The sequence below is a fragment of the Schistocerca cancellata genome, chromosome 7 (genome assembly GCF_023864275.1).
Source record: "Schistocerca cancellata isolate TAMUIC-IGC-003103 chromosome 7, iqSchCanc2.1, whole genome shotgun sequence".
NCBI classification, from domain to species: Eukaryota; Metazoa; Arthropoda; class Insecta; order Orthoptera; family Acrididae; genus Schistocerca; species Schistocerca cancellata.
This window is the reverse complement of record NC_064632.1, coordinates 904,163-924,901: the sequence shown is the minus strand read 5'-3', so window position 1 is coordinate 924,901 and position 20,739 is coordinate 904,163. Positions and strand designations below refer to the sequence as shown.

General features: G+C 36.3%; 1 long non-coding RNA gene across 1 annotated transcript in view; it reads right to left on the bottom strand.

Annotated features, from left to right (window-relative positions):
- Nucleotides 1–568: 568 nt before the first annotated feature.
- The window catches only part of LOC126092103 (uncharacterized), a 79,936-nt gene continuing 59,765 nt past the window's right edge, over nucleotides 569–20,739 (bottom strand). Inside the window, exons 4-7 of the long non-coding RNA XR_007521303.1 lie at nucleotides 17,978–18,063; nucleotides 13,865–13,992; nucleotides 9,110–9,282; nucleotides 569–2,013 (exon numbers count right to left, since the gene is read on the bottom strand). This is a non-coding gene — a long non-coding RNA (uncharacterized LOC126092103). The remainder of the gene's footprint in view (nucleotides 2,014–9,109; nucleotides 9,283–13,864; nucleotides 13,993–17,977; nucleotides 18,064–20,739) is intronic.

Here is a 20,739-nt window from a genome sequence, read left to right as displayed (position 1 = left end):
TTCCAATTCCGGGAGCAGAAAGAGTTTGGGCAGATTTTGCCTTTACAAATGTCTGCTTGTGTCTGTATATGTGCAGATGGATATGTGTGGGTGTGCGCGCGAGTGTATACCTGTCCTTTTTTCCCCCCTAAGGTAAGTCTTTCCGCTCCCGCGATTGGAATGGCTCCTTACCCTCTCCCTTAAAACCCAAATCCTTTCGTCTTTCCCTCTCCTTCCCTCTTTCCTGATGAGGCAACCGTTGGTTGCGAAAGCTAGAATTTTGTGTGTATGTTTGTGTGTCTATCGACCTGCCAGCGCTTTTGTTTGGTAAGTCTCATCATCTTTCTTTTTAAATACATTTTTCCCACGTGGAATGTTTCCCTCTATTATATTCAAAAGTTATTAATTAATTAAGGAACAGTTTCAAGACACCAACCACTTTTATACCTTGTAATATTTCACAATTCTGTTCTGATGACACCAAAGCATGAACAGAACACAGTGCTGTTCTTAGATTTCCCATATTCTATTTTATAAAGGAAATCATGAAAGTTTAAACTTTTGTCAAATAAATTATAAATGGTAAGTCTCTTAGACACCAGGGAATTTTTATTGAATCTATCATTACAATATGAAGAAGTATTGTCTTGTGTTTGTGTAATACACAAGGACACAAAACATCATGTACATGAAGTATTTAGTGTTAAAAATCCAAGCTGGTTACCTTAACAATTTCTCTTTTTTGTATGATCAGTTATTGTAGCATCCACTTTTATTTGGCTAAAAAACCATTAAGTGAGGCATTCCTGCCAAGGGGTGAAAACATATATAGCTGGACATGATCCATTTGTAAGTAAGCTGCATATCAGTTACAATTAGTGAAATTTCAGTTACAGTCAAGTTACGGTTAGGTTAGGTTGACAGCATGGACTATGTTGCAAACCCATGTGAAGTATATCACACAGGAATACAATGAGAGTTATCAAGAACTATCTTAATGTCATGATGATGATGTATATATGTTGAACTGTTTTAGTGATATATTAGGAATAAATTGCCCATATGTTGTGAGTCTGTGTTTATTAATTAACATCCCCATAACTTCATATTTAAATGCACATGCAATTCAGAAAGCACATACAATGATCCTACAGAGGGATCAGATTGTACACCAGAAAAAGTCAGGAGAAAAATGATCTATAATGACAAGCTAGATAGTTAAACAATTATTTTTCTTGTAATAATACTCTTTCAAATAATAACTATAGTAAATTCCAAAAATGTTAAATTTATTCATACGTTTCTCATGTTCAGCAGCTACAGCTACAGAGTGAAAAAATATTATAAAAATACAATGGAAGGCATAATTGTTATGTAAAATCGTAACTGTGTTACTGAAAGCAGCTATAGAATAGATTAATGTAAGTACAGATGTAATTGTTATTGTTATAAAATAAAACATATTTGACTGTATCCAAAGTATTTGGTAAGAAATACTATCACAATACCTTTATTCTATGTTATTATTTAATGTAAACAAATGCAGTAAATGGTATGTTGCATGTGTGTGAATTTATGAATGATGGATGAGGCACGGTATCTGTAAAAAGATACTGTCCCATAACAACATCACCTAAATCATCATAATTCTTATTTCCTGGTTTTCTTATTGCACTGAGAACATAAACCAATGCCTACAGGGAAAGACAGGCATAACATCTCACCCTCAGACATCACATTCAGTATCTATGTAAACTCCCAAGGTACTTAAAAATGAGAAAAAAGCCGTGAAACGAGTTTATACTACACACAAAAAAAAAACTTAATTAGTGCATTACTTTATAATTTAAAACAATAACTACTGCCTTTAAAAGGAAATCACTGAAGGTAATTGTGGCTAAAAGCAAGTTGTAAGTGGCTCTTGTTCTACATCTTTCCATCCTCTTTAAGGAAAATCCAGTACAGCACAAACACCTGAGCAACTGTCACCTTGGCAAGATGGGCAAATTGGCAGTAGCAGATCATGCAGGAGCACTGGAAAACCATCAAATTCATTAATTTCACATTTTGGTTTTAGTAAGATCTAATAATTACTACACAAGGATGCACAGGGAGGTCATAGAAACTCCAAAGCACAAAAACAGTTTCTGCAGAAAAGAAGTATTGAAATTAGACAAGTTGTGGGCCCTAGTGCTAAATAAAACAAACAGCATCAGCTTTTCCCTCTACGGGCTCCATAGCATATGTTGGAATGACTCCTTTGGCAGTGGTCTGATGATGTCATGAACCAACCATTGTATGTATACTTGCAAACAGTTTGGCTTGCTGAGCTTGTTTTGAGCCTGTAATAGCTTTGTTAGTCATTAAAGCCTCTGATGAAATCACCAGTGGTAGAAGATGAAAAATTAGGCAGGGAATTATGCCTTGGACCATAGCTTTCTGCCTATAAATAAAATGTCAGCAACATCACTAATATCGGCCATGAAAGCTTGCATTGGTACATGATAATGAGACTTCAGTTAATTTTACAAGTCTGTATTAATATTTTTTTAAGAATTTCCTTGTACATTCAAACAGTATGCTGGGTCAAAATGCCTTCACCTTTAAAGCATTTTCTGTAAAAGACAATTTTTCAGATTTAATACTATGTCTCTTACAGTTTAGAAACTGTGTGTTCCTCTGCAGAGAGGAAGATTTATTGACTCCCCAGACATTGTTAGCATTATTATGTTATGTTTGCAGCTCTGGTATTGTAGCATAACTGCTCAACATAATAGTCACCAACATATAGGGCCAGAGACTTACTTCTTATTTTTGTTTGCTTATTATGTTTAGAAAAAATACAATTTAATATTTTATTTTACACCATTTAAATGAGACCTGGCATTGTGTAAAGTTATGATAGTAAGATTACTGTGTCTTTGCAATTTTTTAGTGGGGGTTGGAGCTAGCATGGCAGTTTGAGCAAGGTGTGATTGTTTGAGATGAGGAAAGTAGTCAGACTGCTGACAACAGAGGAGGAAAACAGGTGTGTGTATAAATTATTTCTCATCAGAAAACATTGTTCAGTGAAATAAAAAGTTTTAAATTAACTGTTGTCATCCATAAGTGCTATCATTCTGATCTTTAAAGTAGTAATGAGTGATACAGCATATGATGATTCTTGCTCCAGCACACTGGTATGTTACAAGAGGCAATGAGTGATCAGTACAAGCTTCAGTGAAGAAGAATGTGGGGAGAACAAACTGAAACTATAATATAAAAAGTGAAAGTGATGGTGAAGATGTAACAACAACGATGCTGTACTATTGTACATATAAGTAAATTTTTTCCCATCTGATTTTTCATTAAACTAGTGTAATTGATGTTCTGATTTCATTTCTTTTTTGTTTCATATCATTGTGTTAAGAAAACTAAACAAGTTTCAATGTAAATATTAATGTTTATGTCAAATGTCAAGCAATATTGTAATAGAATTGAAATGTAACAAATGTTGAGACTGTTGTAAGATGTTTAAAATTGTAACTGAGCGTCTGGTGCATACGTAGGCAATTTTTAGGATATGTAGAATGCAAAACCTCAGGTGAATACCCTGTCTGTAAGGGAGCGGTAAAAGGTGGATGGCAGGCGAGCGCGGGAAACTGCGCATGGGCACTGTATGGCGCACCGGGCTCAGCAATAGTAGTTGGAGTTTGGCATTGGTCTGAGCAACACGTTCTGGAGCGAGGAGGGTCTCCTGGAAGATGTAGTTTCCTGAGCCTCGGGTATGCTGTTCAAACGCCCACACAGCATGGCAACATTCCATAGGCACTAAATGGGAAAGTATTGCGACGCTAAGAAGAATGAAAGTGCCGATACGTCAAGAGCCATAGCTGTGGTTGTATGTGTGCTCTGTGCCTTGCCATCTCGCCGCTTGCCAACCGCCGCATCGATACAAGCAGGTTGAAACTTTTAGTACTGTATGCGTATGGACCATAGAGTGAACTGTTCAATAATAACCTAAATTTTACCAGAACTTTCCCCTCATTTAATTATCCTCACAACTAACCTAGAGAGGGTCCTTTCCAAATGTTGTGCAATCCGAGTGTCCCGAAATGAAAAATTAAATTTTGTGTTAATAATAATTACTTGCAGACCTAGTTATGTTAGAATGGTGTTTAAAGAACTGTTTTGTTAATGAACCAGTAAATGAATAACAAAGGTCTAACAAAGTTGAAAGATAACTTTAATTATTTCGAGACAGATATAAAAGTATTTAAATGAGAAGTAAATAAGATAAAAAGAATAGTAACTCATATACTGGAAATCGAACACATGATAATTTCAGTAATCAATTTTTTTAATATAGTGATCAAAACAGTTTCAGGGTCCCCCCCCCCCCCTTTTATTCATTTGAATTCTGAAGTGTTCCACATTGGTTTGACCAGCAAAAGTTAAAGTCCATATATAAGTCAAAATTTATCAATGTTTTATCTTTATCAAAATTGACATTTTGTGTGTGGCTCGAAAGTGCTATTTCTAGGGTAACCTATGCCCGATTTTAATCAGATCTATAGACAGTATGAAGCTTTGTAGTATACATTATAGTGCACCGTTATGTATTCATGGTTTTCCCATATCAGTACGCAACGTGAAACTATCAGTTCAATGGATTTTCTGGTTCTAAAATTTTACTATATTATGCAGTGTTACTACGTGTTGTTTTGCATGAATATACATCAACTTGTACAGGGAAGAAACTCAGTTAATGCCTAATTAGGCTGGCGACCATATTATTATCAAATTGGTAGCATCTTCAGTGTTGTGTTTGGTACATACTGACGTGTAATTTCATTTTGAACTTACTTGACGGATCATTGTTATTACAGAGTGGGTGTAAATCTGATTTTGCCACCATTCAGGTACACGTGGTCAATATCTATACGAAATTCCTGTCTCGTAAGGTGAGCCCCACTCACTTACCATAGTACAGGCTTTAATGAGTATTTTGTGCCCCACGCGTACGTTACAAAGAGATTAGCATTATGGGCGAACAAAAGAGTTGCCAATAGAAAGGAGTGCTCATACTGTTGAACAACAAGTAGGAATTAATGTAGAATTGTGCAGGCAGATTAAGGTGTTGAATGAATTTTGGTATGGAAAAGAAGTAATTGTCAATGTGTTTAACAACCACAATAGTCACAAGAATGCCTTAGAATAGTTCCACACATTGCAGAGCATCCTATGCTATGTAGCCACATTCATTCAAGACAACTAGAAGCAAAAGTCACAAGAAGCAACATCATAGACTGTCTAGCATCAACACAGTATAATATTTTGGTGGTTACAGCTGTATTTTTGGGTGTGAAATAGCACGTCAAGATTTAGAGCTAACTGTGTTGAAAATGTACCTTACATTTTTATCCAAATTACATGGCAATTGTTAAGCTTGTAAGATTACAAATTATCATATTGCCAAACTAGCAGACATTTTTAGTGGGATAAATATAGACTATAAGACAACAAAATGGAGCAAGTACTTGAGTGTAAGACTTCAGAATTTTTGGATAGCAGCAAAATCAGAATGCGAGAAAACCTCACATACAGTAGTACGTCATGTTCAGGGTTATGCAAAGATCAACAAAAGGAAGAAATGACCAGCAGTGAACTGGAACTACGAAATCAAATCAAAGCATCAATGTATTTAATAATAAGAGAGAAAGAGGGAGGAAATCTGGGAAAGCACAGAGTTATATAAGAAAGAAAATGTGGAAGCAGAATTCAATGTACAAGGGTTCATAGATATGTCACCAGAACGAAGAAGACTGCAGTGGAAACAAATGAGAAAATGCCAAGAACAATAACAAGACTGAAGCAGACATACAGGAATGTATAAAAAAGGAATTAAAGGCAGAATCACATAGTGTGCACAATGGATTAGCAGTCACAGAGTGTCATAACTAATGTTTAAGTGGGATAGACAAATCTAATTTGAAAGGATCAATCCACCTTGTACCATTTTTGGAGAACTTCAAAGGAGGGTGACCTACTGGATGGATGGGAGATCAGTTTTGAAGCAAGGAAGCTATGGGAGACAGTTTGGTGGTGCATGCACATAGGAACAACAGTTGAAAGCTGTGCAGATTTTGAGGTGGCATTCATAGAAGATGCATGGTCAGAAGATAAACAGATTGAAATAATGCTGATGCTAGCAAGTTATCCAAAATACCAGAGAGAGAGAGAGAGAGAGAGAGAGAGAGAGAGAATGCATAGTGATGCAAGAGGGGTGAAACAAGAACATAATGTGAAGGAAGAATGAGACAAAAGATGATCTTTCATCTCAGAAATGTTCAAATGTCTAAGAAAGAAAAGAAGATGCCACATATTTTAGGATGTGAAAAGGCATGGAAGAAAGAAGTTTATTATTATTATTATTATTATTATTATTATTATTATTATTATTATTATTATTATTATTATTATTATTATTATTATTATTATTATTAGACTTTTTTTTTTCTCAGACTTAAGTCTGGTTAAAAATGGAACGTGACGCGGACCTCGGTCAAGCGTGACTTCCTTGTAACTGTATGGTATATGTTATATTGCATTTAGGAACTTTCGGGTAATTGAACATGTATCAATAATTACAGATTTTTGTAGTTGTATATATATGTTTGGATGTAGCTGTATTGCATTGATGTACTGGTGAATATTGTGAGGTATGTCTCCTGTAGTTGATAGTATAATTGGGATAATGTCGACTTTATCCTGATGCCACATGTCCTTGACTTCCTCAGCCAGTTGGATGTATTTTTCAATTTTTTTCTCCTGTTTTCTTCTGTATATTTGTTGTGTTGGGTATGGATATTTCTATTAGTTGTGTTAATTTCTTCTTTTTATTGGCGAGTATGATGTCAGGTTTGTTATGTGGTGTTGTTTTATCTGTTATAATCGTTCTGTTCCAGTATAATTTGTATTCATCATTCTCCAGTATATTTTGTGGTGTGTACTTGTATGTGGGAACGTGTTGTTTTATTAGTTTATGTTTTATGGCAAGTTGTTGATGTATTATTTTTGCTACATTGTCATGTCTTCTGGGGTATTCTGTATTTGCTAGTATTGTACATCCGCTTGTGATGTGATCTACTGTTTCTATTTGTTGTTTGCAAAGTCTGCATTTATCTGTTGTGGTATTGGGATCTTTAATAATATGCTTGCTGTAATATCTGGTGTTTATTGTTTGATCCTGTATTGCGATCATGAATCCTTCCGTCTCACTGTATATATTGCCGTTTCTTAGCCATGTGTTGGATGCGTCTTGATCTATGTGTGGCTGTGTTAGATGATACGGGTGCTTGCCGTGTAGTGTTTTCTTTTTCCAATTTACTTTCTTTGTATCTGTTGATGTTATGTGATCTAAAGGGTTGTAGAAGGGGTTATGAAATTGCAATGGTGTAGCTGATGTATTTATATGAGTGATTGCTTTGTGTATTTTGCTAGTTTCTGCTCGTTCTAGAAAGAATTTTCTTAAATTGTCTACCTGTCCATAATGTAGGTTTTTTATATCTATAAATTCCCTTCCACCTTCCTTTCTGCTTAATGTGAATCTTTCTGTTGCTGAATGTATGTGATGTATTCTATATTTGTGGCATTGTGATCGTGTAAGTGTATTGAGTGCTTCTAGGTCTGTGTCACTCCATTTCACTACTCCAAATGAGTAGGTCAATACTGGTATAGCATAAGTATTTATAGCTTTTGTCTTGTTTCTTGCTGTCAATTCTGTTTTCAGTATTTTTGTTAGTCTTTGTCTATATTTTTCTTTTAGTTCTTCTTTAATATTGGTATTATCTATTCCTATTTTTTTGTCTGTATCCTAGGTATTTATAGGCATCAGTTTTTTCCATCGCTTCTATGCAGTCGCTGTGGTTATCCAATATGTAATCTTCTTGTTTAGTGCGTTTGCCCTTGACTATGCTATTTTTCTTACATTTGTCTGTTCCAAAAGCCATATTTATATCATTGCTGAATACTTCTGTTATCTTTAGTAATTTAGGGGTAAAATACAGGCAGCGAAAGGCTATTTACAATTTGTACAGAAACCAGATGGCAGTTATAAGAGTCAAGGGACATGAAAGGGAAGCAGTGGTTGGGAAGGGAGTAAGACAGGGTTGTAGCCTCTCTCCGATGTTATTCAATCTGTATATTGAGCAAGCAGTAAAGGAAACAAAAGAAAAATTTGGAGTAGGTATTAAAATCCATGGAGAAGAAATAAACACTTTGAGGTTCGCCGATGACATTGTAATTCTGTCAGACAGCAAAGGACTTGGAAGAGCAGTTGAACGGAATGGATGGTGTCTTGAAGGGAGGATATAAGATGAACATCAACAAAAGCAAAACAAGGATAATGGAATGTAGTTGAATTAAGTCAGGTGATGCTGAGGGAATTAGATTAGAAAATGAGACACTTAAAGTAGTAAAGGAGTTTTGCTATTTGGGGAGCAAAATAACTGATGGTCGAAGTAGAGAGGATATAAAATGTAGACTGGCAATGGCAAGGAAAGCGTTTCTGAAGAAGAGAAATTTGTTAACATCGAGTATAGATTTAAGTGTCAGGAAGTCATTTGTGAAAGTATTTGTATGGGGTGTAGCCATGTATGGAAGTGAAACATGGACGGTAAATAGTTTGGACAAGAAGAGAATAGAAGCTTTTGAAATGTGGTGCTACAGAAGAATGCTCAAGATTAGATGGGTAGATCACGTAACTAATGAGGAAGTTTTGAATAGAATTGGGGAGAAGAGAAGTTTGTGGCACAACTTGACCAGAAGAAGGGATCGGTCGGTAGGACATGTTCTGAGGCATCAAGGATCACCAATTTAGTATTGGAGGGCAGCGTGGAGGGTAAAAATCGTAGGGGGAGACCAAGAGATGAATACATTAAGCAGATTCAGAAGGATGTAGGTTGCAGTAGGTACTGGGAGATGAAGAAGCTTGCACAGGATAGAGTAGCATGGAGAGCTGCATCAAACCAGTCTCAGGACTGAAGACCACAACAACAACATTATTATTATTATTGTTGTTATTCCTAATACTACTAGTAAAACCGATGGTCAAATAATTCTAAAAACTGATATTAAAAGCCAAAGATACCAGTGTGACATGTTCTGCATCTGTTTGATGATTAACTTCTTGCCTTGGGTCTGCAACACCTGCTCTTATTTACAGCCTCTGACAGCGTAGCAGGTATTCTTCCAAAGGCTGTATGTGTATTTACAGTTGAAATATCTTCTGGGACAAGTTCTGGACGGAGAGACTTAAATAAGCTGTAAACAACGACACTGAATTAGGCAGACAGACCCAAATACAATAACATACACACAGGGTGGAGTAGGGGGTGGGGGGGCAGATGATAGCAGAGCTGGAGGTGTGAGGGGGGAAAGTAAGTGCAAGAAGCATGAAGGACAGAGACAGGTTGTTTAAGGTAGGAGAGAGGTGGGATGGGTGATGGAAAAATGGGGCAAGGGGATGGAGGTGATGGTGGAGGATTGAAGAGAGCGAAGGGAGATTAGATTAGCTTAGTATTGTGTTCCATAGAGCCATGCTGAAGAGATCCTTGTGGGTGTGGAACATGTCAACTTTTGTTTTTTAAAGCTGAAATAACAATACTAATAGCATGAGTATATACAATACATCATTTTTTAAGCTGAAATAACAATACTACTTGTACGAGTATATACAATACATCATTTGTTTCTATTAAAAAATTTGTCAATGGAGTAGGAGGAGTTGGCCACTAGTAAGTCTTTCAGGCTCCTTTTAAAGTAATTTTTATTTGTAGCTAATTTTTTTGTGTTTGCTGGCAAATTATTGAAGATGAGTGTTCCTGAGTAGCGGATCCCTTTTTGAACTGAAGTAAGTGCTTTTAAGTCTTTGTGTAGATCATTTTTGTTCCTCGTATTGTATGTATGTTTGTTGGAAAAAAAGAGAGATATTATTTAGGACAAATTTCATAAATAAGTAAATATACTGAGAGGCAGTAGTTAGTATACCCAGTTCTTTGAAGAGGTTTCTACAGGACGTCTGTGAATGTACTCCACAAATAATATGTATTACATGCTTTTAGACTCTGAAAACTTTTGTTTGATTTGACGAGTTACCCCAAAATATTATACCATATGACATTATGGAATGAAAGTAGGCAAAGTATGCAAGCTTTTTCATTTTTATGTTGCCTATGTCTGCTAACACCCGAATTGCAAATACAGATTTGTTAACGCGTTTCTGCAGTTCTGTGGTGTGCTCCTCCCAAATGAATTTATTATCAAGTTGTAACCCAAGGAATTTAAGACTCAACCTCTTCTATCTGCTCTTCTTCATACTTTATGCATATGTTGGGTGGAAACTTCTTACAGGTTTTGAATTGCATACAGTGAGTCTTTTCGAAGTTTAATGTCAGTGAGTTGGCTTTAAACCATTTATTAATATCCATGAAAATACCACCAGCAGATCTTTCTAGAACTACACTCGACATACTATTTATTGCAATACTTGTGTCATCTGCAAACAAAATGAACTCTCCTTCTGGCAGTGTAACTGATGAGAGATCATTAATGTACACAAAAAAAGCAATGGCCCTAAGATGGATCCTTGTGGGACACCACATGTAATTTCTTCCCATTCCCCCCACCCCACCCCCCGACACACACACACACACACACACACACACACACACACACACACACACACACACACACACACACACACACACACACACACACCTATAGTGAAAATTTAACTACTCTCTCATAAAATATAACACTAAACATCAAACCACAATATTTCAGAACTAAAAATCTACCGCCAGCCACTATAAAGAAAGACAGGAAGAAATCAATTCATTCATGTGTTTGCATCAACAGGCCTACATCACGGTGAGGTAGAAACCCTTTACAAAGGGTTGCAGAAGCTGATAAACAAAAACAAATCACACTAAAAGATGGCAAAAGGGTATTCTAATTCACAAGTAGAACAATACCAAAGAAAAATATTTCAGTGGAGAATGTTGGATATTATAGCAGAGACAACACAAGTCAAGCATTAGGTATTGTTTCTTAACACATTCAGAAAAAAAAGTAAAATGAAAACAGATGACAATTACTAAATGGATGTTGTTGTTGTGGTCTTCAGTCAGACTGGTTTGATGCAGCTCTCCAAGCTACTCTACCCTGCACAAGCTTCTTCATCTCTGAGTAACTACTGCAACCTACATTCTTCTGAATCTGCCTAGCATATTCATCTCTTTGTCTCCCTCTACGACTCTTACACTCCGTGCTTCCCTCCAATACTAAACTGATGATCCCTTGATGTCTCAGAACGTGTTCTACCAATTGATCCCTTCTTCTAGTCAAGTTGTGCCACAAATTCCTCTTCTCCCCAATTCTATTCAGTACCTCCTCATTAGTTACATGATCTACCCATCTAATCTTCAGCATTCTTCTGTAGCACATTTTGAAAGCTGCTATTCTCTTCTTGTCTAAACTACTTATTGTCCTACTTTCACTTCCATACATTGCAACACCCCATACAAATACTTTCAGAAAAGACTTCCTGACACTTAAATCTATACGCAATCTTAACAAATTTCTCATCTTCAGAAACGCTTTCCTTGACATAGCCACTCTAAATTTTATATCCTCTCTGCTTCGAAAATCATCAGTTATTTTGCTCTCCAAATAACAAAAACTTGTCTACTACTTTAAGTGTCCGATTTCCTAATCTAATTCCCTCAGCATCATCTGATTTAATTCAATTACATTCCATTATCCTCGTTTAGCTTTTGTTGATGTTCATCTTATATTCTCCTTTCAAGACACTGTCCATTCCATTCAACTACTCTTCCAGGTCCTTTGCTGTCTCTGATACAATTACAACGCCATGGGCAAACCTCAAGGTTTTTATTTCTTCTCCGTGGATTTTAATTCCTACTCCAAATTTTTCTTTTGTTTCCTTTGCTGCTTGCTCAATATGCAGACTGAACAACGTCGTGGATAGGCTACAACCCTGTCTTACTCCCTTCTCAACCACTGCTTGCCTTTCATGCCCCTCGACTCATAACTCTCATTTGGTTTTTGTACAAATTGTAAATAGTGTTAAGTTCCCTGTATTTTACTCCTGCTGCCTTCGGAATTTTAAAGAGAGTTCTGAAGGGAGAGTATGGATATGGACATGAAATGACTATATCTGATCAAACAAAACAGAAATTTTAGAGAATTCAACAATTTTTAATGACTTTAAAAATACGTGTGGCGCTAGATACAAAGCTAGGAGGAAATGCATCAGGCAGGACATCACAAATACACATTAGGATTTCTGATTCTTTAAAGTTTGGGCAGGAATACCAGATCAAATTAAGCACCAGTTCAGCACCATGGAAAAGGGAGGTTATTTGGACATAGAAAACAGGGATAATTATTTAACATAGGAACTTAGACAAATAGAAAAAGATGTTGCAGGCATAAAAAAAGGTGGAAGAAAAGCAAATCTCAAATAGTCCGAATCAACTGATTAACAGATGAGTTTCAAGAAAACTCCTAAAGGAATATGGCCAAATTTGCTAAATTAAATAAAACTGGATATTTAAGTGGATACAGCACAATGTATCAATTTTTAAGTCATGAACTAAACATAGATTGGAGCACAAAATAAAAGTTACCACTTCATCCGAGATTCATAGATTCTGAGAAAGTTTTAGCCAAGGTTTCAAATAAATTTATATTAACAGCCTTAGAGAAACAAGATACCAATTCAACCTGCCTCAAGATATTGAGGAATAAATATCTCAATGCCAAACCTTAAGTGAGTCTTCATCAGGATAGTGAGGAAATCACAAGTGAGATAAGTCTAGCCTGGGAGATTGCATTTGCCTCACAGTTGTTCACAGAATAAGTGTGTAGTAGTACAGACAAACTTCAACAACTGATGAAAGAACATGATAGAGACATCCTGGGATAGAGTAATCTTTGAAATAAATTATAACAATACTAAAATGATGAATAACCCACATATACAACACAGAATGGAAAATGATAGAAATTAACAATGAAGTTCCACAAACAGTTGAGGTCTTGTTTTTAGAGCAATGGGAAATGATAAGGTGGATACTAACATAAATAAACAGAAAAGTAAAAATTGCCGGAGGCTTTTTGGAAAATTAAATATAGGTTTCAAAACTAAACTTCTGATGATCCTGAAAAGTAAAGGTTATAGTCAGTGTGTATTATCAGTTTTTATTTAAAAACTGAGACCACTTAAAGGCTGAGGGTCAGTGAGCATTCAGTTAAAAGATGCATTACTAAAATAAGCAAATGGCTCTGGGACCACACTGGAGAGGACCAATTAATTACAACTGTATTGAAAACATAACAGATGCATAGGACACAGTCAAGTAAACAGATGGTAGACACACCAAGGAAGCTATTTTCCAAATGCCAAGAGATAAGAAAGGATCAAATCAATAACCTATGGAAACACCAGGAGCAAAACGGATGTTTAAAACAGTGTATGGAGGAGACCTTCATCCAGTGGTGAATGTCGGATTGATAATGAAGAAGTCTATATTAACAGCAGATTATTGCTGTGTTCCACATTGGCTCTGACATCTATTTGCTCTGCCTATCAGTATTATCTAACATGGCACACATTTTTCTAGGTATCAACGGTTTTAAACCTGTACGAAACTGGTTTAGAAAGCTAGGACAAAAAAACAAAGACTGTAGATAGATATCCAACTTCTAGGCTGAAGAAGCTACAGCATACCTTTCTGTACAGAAGCTTCATTACTCAGGCAACGAATTATTGTCACATATTATTAACGGTAGCTTTAATTTTTACACCAAAGTAGCTTACCCCAGTATTGCTTCAGTGTGAGGTGCTCCTGTCTGCTTGAAGATGCATCTAAATAATGTTACAACCCTCGCTCTTGTAACGTCATCTGGTGTAGTCAACGTATATACAATTTTAGAAGCCCACGGTGCCTGGTAAAAATAATTTGTGCAGTTTATACTTTATTTAACATTAATAATTAGCTAGTAATAATAATGCTAACCCCAAAAAGGAAAAAAAAAAGATTAGTAATGTCTATGATTAACTAGCCATCACAGTCAGCATACTTTCACAAAGAAGAAAGTCTCCAGAAATAGTCTCAAGATGTTAGAATAAAGCAGTTTAATATTTTGAGAGAGGATAGCAGGGACTGAAGCAAGAATAAACGTGTAAAAGCCACTGATGTTACACAACGCACACTTTGATTGCCACAGAGAGAGTGTTTTATGTTCCTAATATAGTTTTCATTATGTTGGTAAATGTTGCACAAGAAGGACGTGAAGTATAAATTATACACGTGGGAGAGTTCCGTTTGTACACCATTTTAAAGTAGTTTTGATCAAATAGATAAACAGTAATACTTTACCATCATGGATGACTTATTTTCAATCGAAATTCACTGAAAGTATGTTAATGCTTACGATTTGAAGTCTATTCCTAAGTCTGCTCCTTCCTTTTAAACAAGTGTCAACCACTCCAAATGGCAGATGTGTCTTATTGGACCTCTACTATATTAGTAGTTTAGAATGGAATAAACCGATGCTATACTGTTCATCTGCATGTTAGTGTAGAATGTGTCACTAAATAAGCTAAGTGTAAAATCAGTGCATTTTGCGTGTTTATTTACATATACAAGCCACCTTCCAGTTATTCCTTTATGCGAGACACTGTGCGCGAGGTTAGCTTCAAAATTCAAGATGCATTTTCCATATGAAGTGGACCAATCATAGGAATAATCCCAACAAGAAAAGCTCCAACTAGAATTAAATTCTGCACATATGAAGCATGCAGAATAAAATTAATCTGTGCAAAATCCAAGCTACAGCTTACAAAAAATAAAAAAAGTCATTGAACTACACAACAGTTTTCGCCAAATTTAAGAGGGCTTAAAAGTGAAACCAGAAGCACTTCAAAAGAGATATTTGGATCAGATGCACATATTTTTATGCTCTGCACATTATTAATATTTCAAGGTTGTATCCGTCACCATTTTAGTGCTACATGGCATCAACATTGGGGAAAAACCAGTTGCAAAATCTAGCAATCATTTTGTGACTGTAATAATTTATGATCAAACAAAGTGTGTCGACTGGTCTTCAGCAGTTCCATAAAGACGTTACATGTTACCAATTGTAATTATATGAATCATTACTTGTAGGTGTTCTATAAGTTACGAGGGCTGTTCAATAAAAAAAAAAAAACCATACCTTTACTCATCCTCATAATTTTGATGGTCCATCTGAAAGTAGTCTCCCATGAGTGCGATGCACTTGTCCTCCCAGCGTTTCTGTCAGTTATCAAAAACATGCTGGAAAAATATTTTTGAGAGGTCCTTCAAAATTGCCTCCGAGGCCTTCACCGCTGCTTCTGATGATTGATAATGTCTTCCATGAAGGCGTTTCTTCACGTTAGAAAATAGAAAAAAGTCACATGGAGCTAAATCCGGATTATAGGGAGGGTGAGGGATGCCCTTCAAGTTGATTTTTGTAAGATATTCAGCAACAACATTGGCAATATGCGGCAGCGCAATATCGTGGTGTAGCATCCATCCTGCTTCATGGAAATGAAGTCTTTTGCACCTGATATGGACTTGCAATGGTTTCAGGACATCCCTGTAGTATTGTCCAGTGATGTGTGTGCATGTACAACATGCTGATAAACCATTCCATGAATATCAAAGAAAGAGATAACTACAACTTTCCCAGCAGAAGCAACCACTTTTGCTTTTTTGGGATTGGTGATGGAGATTTCCACACTGAGCTTTGCTGTTTGCTCTCAGGATCCAAATGGTGTAGCGCAGTTTTATCAGCTGCGATTACATTTGAAAGAAACTCCAGATCTTCCTCTAACATCAACTTTAATTGCACGCACACCGGCACGCTAATGTCCTTTTGTTTGGAAATCGACAGTCTTGGAATCCATCGCGCACAAACACGTGTCGTGTAATGTTTCTGTCACCAACGTGTGGGTGGCAACCAATGAAATGTTCAATATTTTAGAAAGTAATGTTAAGGTAATTTGTGGATCCTCTCTCACAATGACAGCAGCAGTTTTGACGTTTTCTTCCATAACAGCAGTAACTTTATCACCGGGTCCACCTTCCTTTGAAATTGATTGTCTCCTCTCTTCATACACTTTAAACCACCTTCAACCTGTGCTGTAGGGAAGAACAGACTCTCCATAGGCCTCCCGTAACATTGTATAGGCCTCAGCTGAAGATTTGTTGAGACAAAAGCAGAATTTCAAAGCCGCATGTTGTTCCTCACTTGTTACCTCCACGCAGCGGTAGGCGATACTGAACACTTCTCACCTTGGCCGCCTCTGGCAGACGGGAGCCAGGAGTCCCAACAATGAAACTATTACAGCGTGTTTATTGCATATTAAGCTAACAGAATATCTTAAGATTAAATATTAGCACAAGCAATTATGACCATAAAAAAAATTATCATCATTCTTTATTGAACAGCCCTTGTACTAATATATAGAACCCCTAAAAAAAAAATTTCGCATCAAATTTGTGCATAGTTTGATGTAAAACATTATTACCTCCTACTTACTTTATTTTTGTATCACTAGAAAGAGCAGGTGATTTTTACTAGAAAAGATTACGTGTTCTGGAGGTCATCTAGACAAGGTTTACACAATGAGATTGAAAATACTACTGTCAAACATTTCAGGACAGTAGTTACATTTAATATTTAATACATCTTTTGTTATTTATAGGTGCTGTAATTTCTATATTTGCAAATGATTTTATTTTTTATCATTTAACTGAAAACATTCCAGTTGGAAAATTGACATTTGCAAACATGCATGCAGAAGGTCCACTGACACTGGGCTTACCAGCCTGGCACATTCCCCCACCCTGCAAACTGTCATTGTTATTGCCTGGTGTTGATGTCTGAACCTTCACCTGTGACAGATTGTACTGTTGTACCATTTGCAATTGCAGTTAAATGTCATCAGTTTGCAACTGGCAATACTAGGAATATTTTTATGTTGGTTGATAATGGTCCAAACCATCATTCACATTTTTCAGTTGAAAGAGAAAATATGAACTCCACCAACACCACAACTCCGCTGTGATGTGAAACACAGGATAGTCCTATTGGACCACAAATGAAGCCAGTAAAACAATAGAACCTGTTCTAGCCATTATTTCTATTTTGTCTACTTATTTGGTCTTACACTACTGGCCTAATATGATATTCGCTGTGAAGAGTTGCATCTTCTTCTGTTGCTGCTGCTGCTGCTGCTGCTACAGCTACTACTACTACTACTACTACTACTACTACTACCACCACCACCACCACCACCACCACCACCACCACTTCTACTAAAATTTTTTTTGTTGAAGTTTACCTAAAAAAATTTAAATCAGTTACTGATTTTTGTAGAGGAATTAACTAAGAATGTTCAATAATTTTTTTCATATTTTAAAATATAAACAACATGAATAGATTGAAGCATTTTCAAAAGGTGGGCATAAAGTACCCCCCCTGTTGGTATTTCTGAGGATAAAGACAAGTGGCCAAAACCTATTTAAGTAATAATATTAGAAGCCCTACACGGAATATACCTCACAGATTGGGTGTAGATTGTGGAAAACAGAAGGAATTTGTAGTATCTGAGTAATCTTGAGATAATTGCATGTCTCTGTAGGTGTAAACATAAGTCTGACAGAAGTACAATGATATTGGCCACCAAATTTCATATCTGTAGTGCAAAGTTTATCAGATTTTGTTTCCAGTACAGAAAAACAGCATATTTAGTGGTTTAAGTTGGAAAAGAAGAGAGAAAGGAATTGAGGGAGGACAACATGAAGAAAAAATAATACTGGAATGTAGTTAAAACATTTGTTGCTAAGAGACAAAAAACAAACAAAATGCACACTCCAACAATTATTGGCAAACTTACCAGACTTTCAAGAAGTGATAGAAAATAAATTTGATGATAAAAGCTGTCAATCGCTTGTCTGTCTGCAAGCTCATTCTCCAGCAAAGCTAGAAAAAACAAAAAGAATATGTCAAATAGCATCTAACAACACTTCTGGAAAGGTTGAAGGTAAACAAAATATCCTCTACAGACTTTTTTCCGCAAAATATATACACAGTGTATTTCAAAGTCATTGTTTCAAACATCTAGGAATGACAGATCAAGCCACGTACAACAACTTTTGTTAGAGGCAAAATGTTTGCTGTTACTTCCAGACAACACTAGGCACTCTTTAGTATATGTCGGTCCTGAGACGATGAGATTTCACGAACTAGCAGAGTCTACTAATCAGGTGTGAAACATACTACCTACCACAGTGATCTGACAGCGTGATTTTCAACAAGAAACCAATAAGAATGAGTACCTACAAGTGGAGAAAGATATTTTAGAAGTGAATCAGGAACTTTAATTTTGCTGGGCCTATCCCCTCTTGTGAAGAATAGATGACTGGACGACAGGCAACACACAATGAATATGAATGTAGAAGTAAGCTATTGTCCTGCTGCCTCTCTGGGACAAAACCAATATAAAATGACACCTAATGTGACTGGAAAGTGCCAACAAACATTTTGGCTAACAAACATTGTTCCTCACAGTGTAATGTATCACCCCAAGACGTTTGATGCAAAGATTTCCAAAGACACTGCATACTGTCAATCTGCAAGTTATCCATGTTGTTTTGAAAAAGACGTCCTTCCTTCTTTCTTTCCACTGGCAGCAACAGGAGTGTGTTTCCTCAGACAGTGTACTGTTAGACAGTTTACTGCCGATTAGCACCATATAATACTACATTCCCTGAAACGGAGTACTTCCACTTTTCAGTTAAACATGTTTTATTAACAAGTGAAAATTTGAAGTGAAAATTTTGCCACACATTAAACTAGTTTCCATTACCACATTATCTCATATTGGTTCCATGAAGTAAAAGGTTAGTCTTATTTAACATAAGAGTTTTATTTCTTCTGAAAGATGAGTACGAGGGACATTTTCCAAATGATTCCAATGTGAAAGACTCAGACACACACAGGTTCCAAAGCATACAACTTCTGTGCAGTCTGCTTAGAACTGAAATTAGTTATTTAATGAACTAAAAAGGGTGTTCGACTGCATCATTATCTTCCTTTGAGATTAAGTGATGCCTTCCTGTTGAACATTGGAAACTGAGACACTCACAATTATTAAAACATTGTGAACTAGAAGTGAGCACTGATGGTGGTGTTCCTGTCTTGCAACTGGAAACCTATATCCAGCAGCTGGTCCATGTGGTAGCATAAAGTTCAAAACTGTTTCATTTAAGTCATAACTGATGTCTATTAGCTGTGCAATCCACCAGTCACAGTCATACATGAGGGACACAAACATCCCTTTTTGCAGGTTGTGAATCTGAATATTCTGCTGTTTCTGAGGTCTTGGTTGGACAAATGAAATTTCTTCTTTCTTGCCCTTAAAGTTCACCCATCGCTTTGAGTTCAAAAATGAGTCTTCTGAATTCCTTTCACAAAAATTCAAAATCAGAGAACGTCCTTGTAGAGGCATGCAATTACTATGACTATAATTAATGGAAAGAACGTAAAAGATTGTGGGATTGCTTAAGGACAATTGCTGGTTTTCTCTGAATTTATCAACTGCCATAGCGTGTTTGATTTAACCCGATTGACTGATGATATACTACAAACCGACAAAAGAAACAGATATGTTACAAATTTTACAGAAACAAACATTCTTATCCAAATCAGTTCCAAACGAACAATATTCAGGGGGAAAATACTTTTTGATACAGAAATACATATCACTGTAGATACTAATACACAAAAATTCGATGTAGATGCCAAATACTGTCATTACTAATATGTAGAATAACAGGTAGCACCATTAGTTGCACAGATTGACCCCAACTGTTGAGATACCATACAAGCACTGACTACCACCACTGTGTGTGCTGGGAGGAAGACTTTGTCATGCTAAGTGGCATAAATGTATTGATGCACATTTAAAGAGGGCCATACAGATTTGGGACTCAAGTATTACATTTAAATTTTTAAGGAACAACTGCCAAAAGTGCATGTCAATAAACACAAAAATTTTAAAAATTGCTTGCTCCACACGGGCAAAAATCCTATCTTACTTATAAAAATAGGTACTATATATTTCATAAAGCAACAACTACGGACTTTATTATTCCTACCAACTCATGCCATACTCCATGTTCCACAAGCTAGCCAAATTTCAGTTGTGCTGTGACACAAGAAGTAAAGAAATAGAAACAACTGTTAAGGTAGGTTTGGCAAATGGTCTCAATGAAAAAGATATTAGGAATATAGGTAACAAAACGATCAGGAAAATTGAAAACAACAAATAAGAAAAACATGAGACTTGTCTTACCATGATCCACTATCAGACAAAATTGCAAATATGTTTAAGAAATCAATATATGGTTTGGATTCCAAATCAATAACAAACTAGGACACATTGTGAAACATTGTTTGGAATCCCCAAAAAATCCACTGAGGTGACAAAAGCCATGGGATAGTGATATGTGCGCACGCACACGCACACGCACACAGATGGCAGCAGTATCACATACACAAAATATAAAGGGCCAGTGCTTAGTGCATTGGTGCAGCGACATTTGTACTCAAGTAACTCACGTGACAAGATTTTTGACACGATTATGACCGGGAATT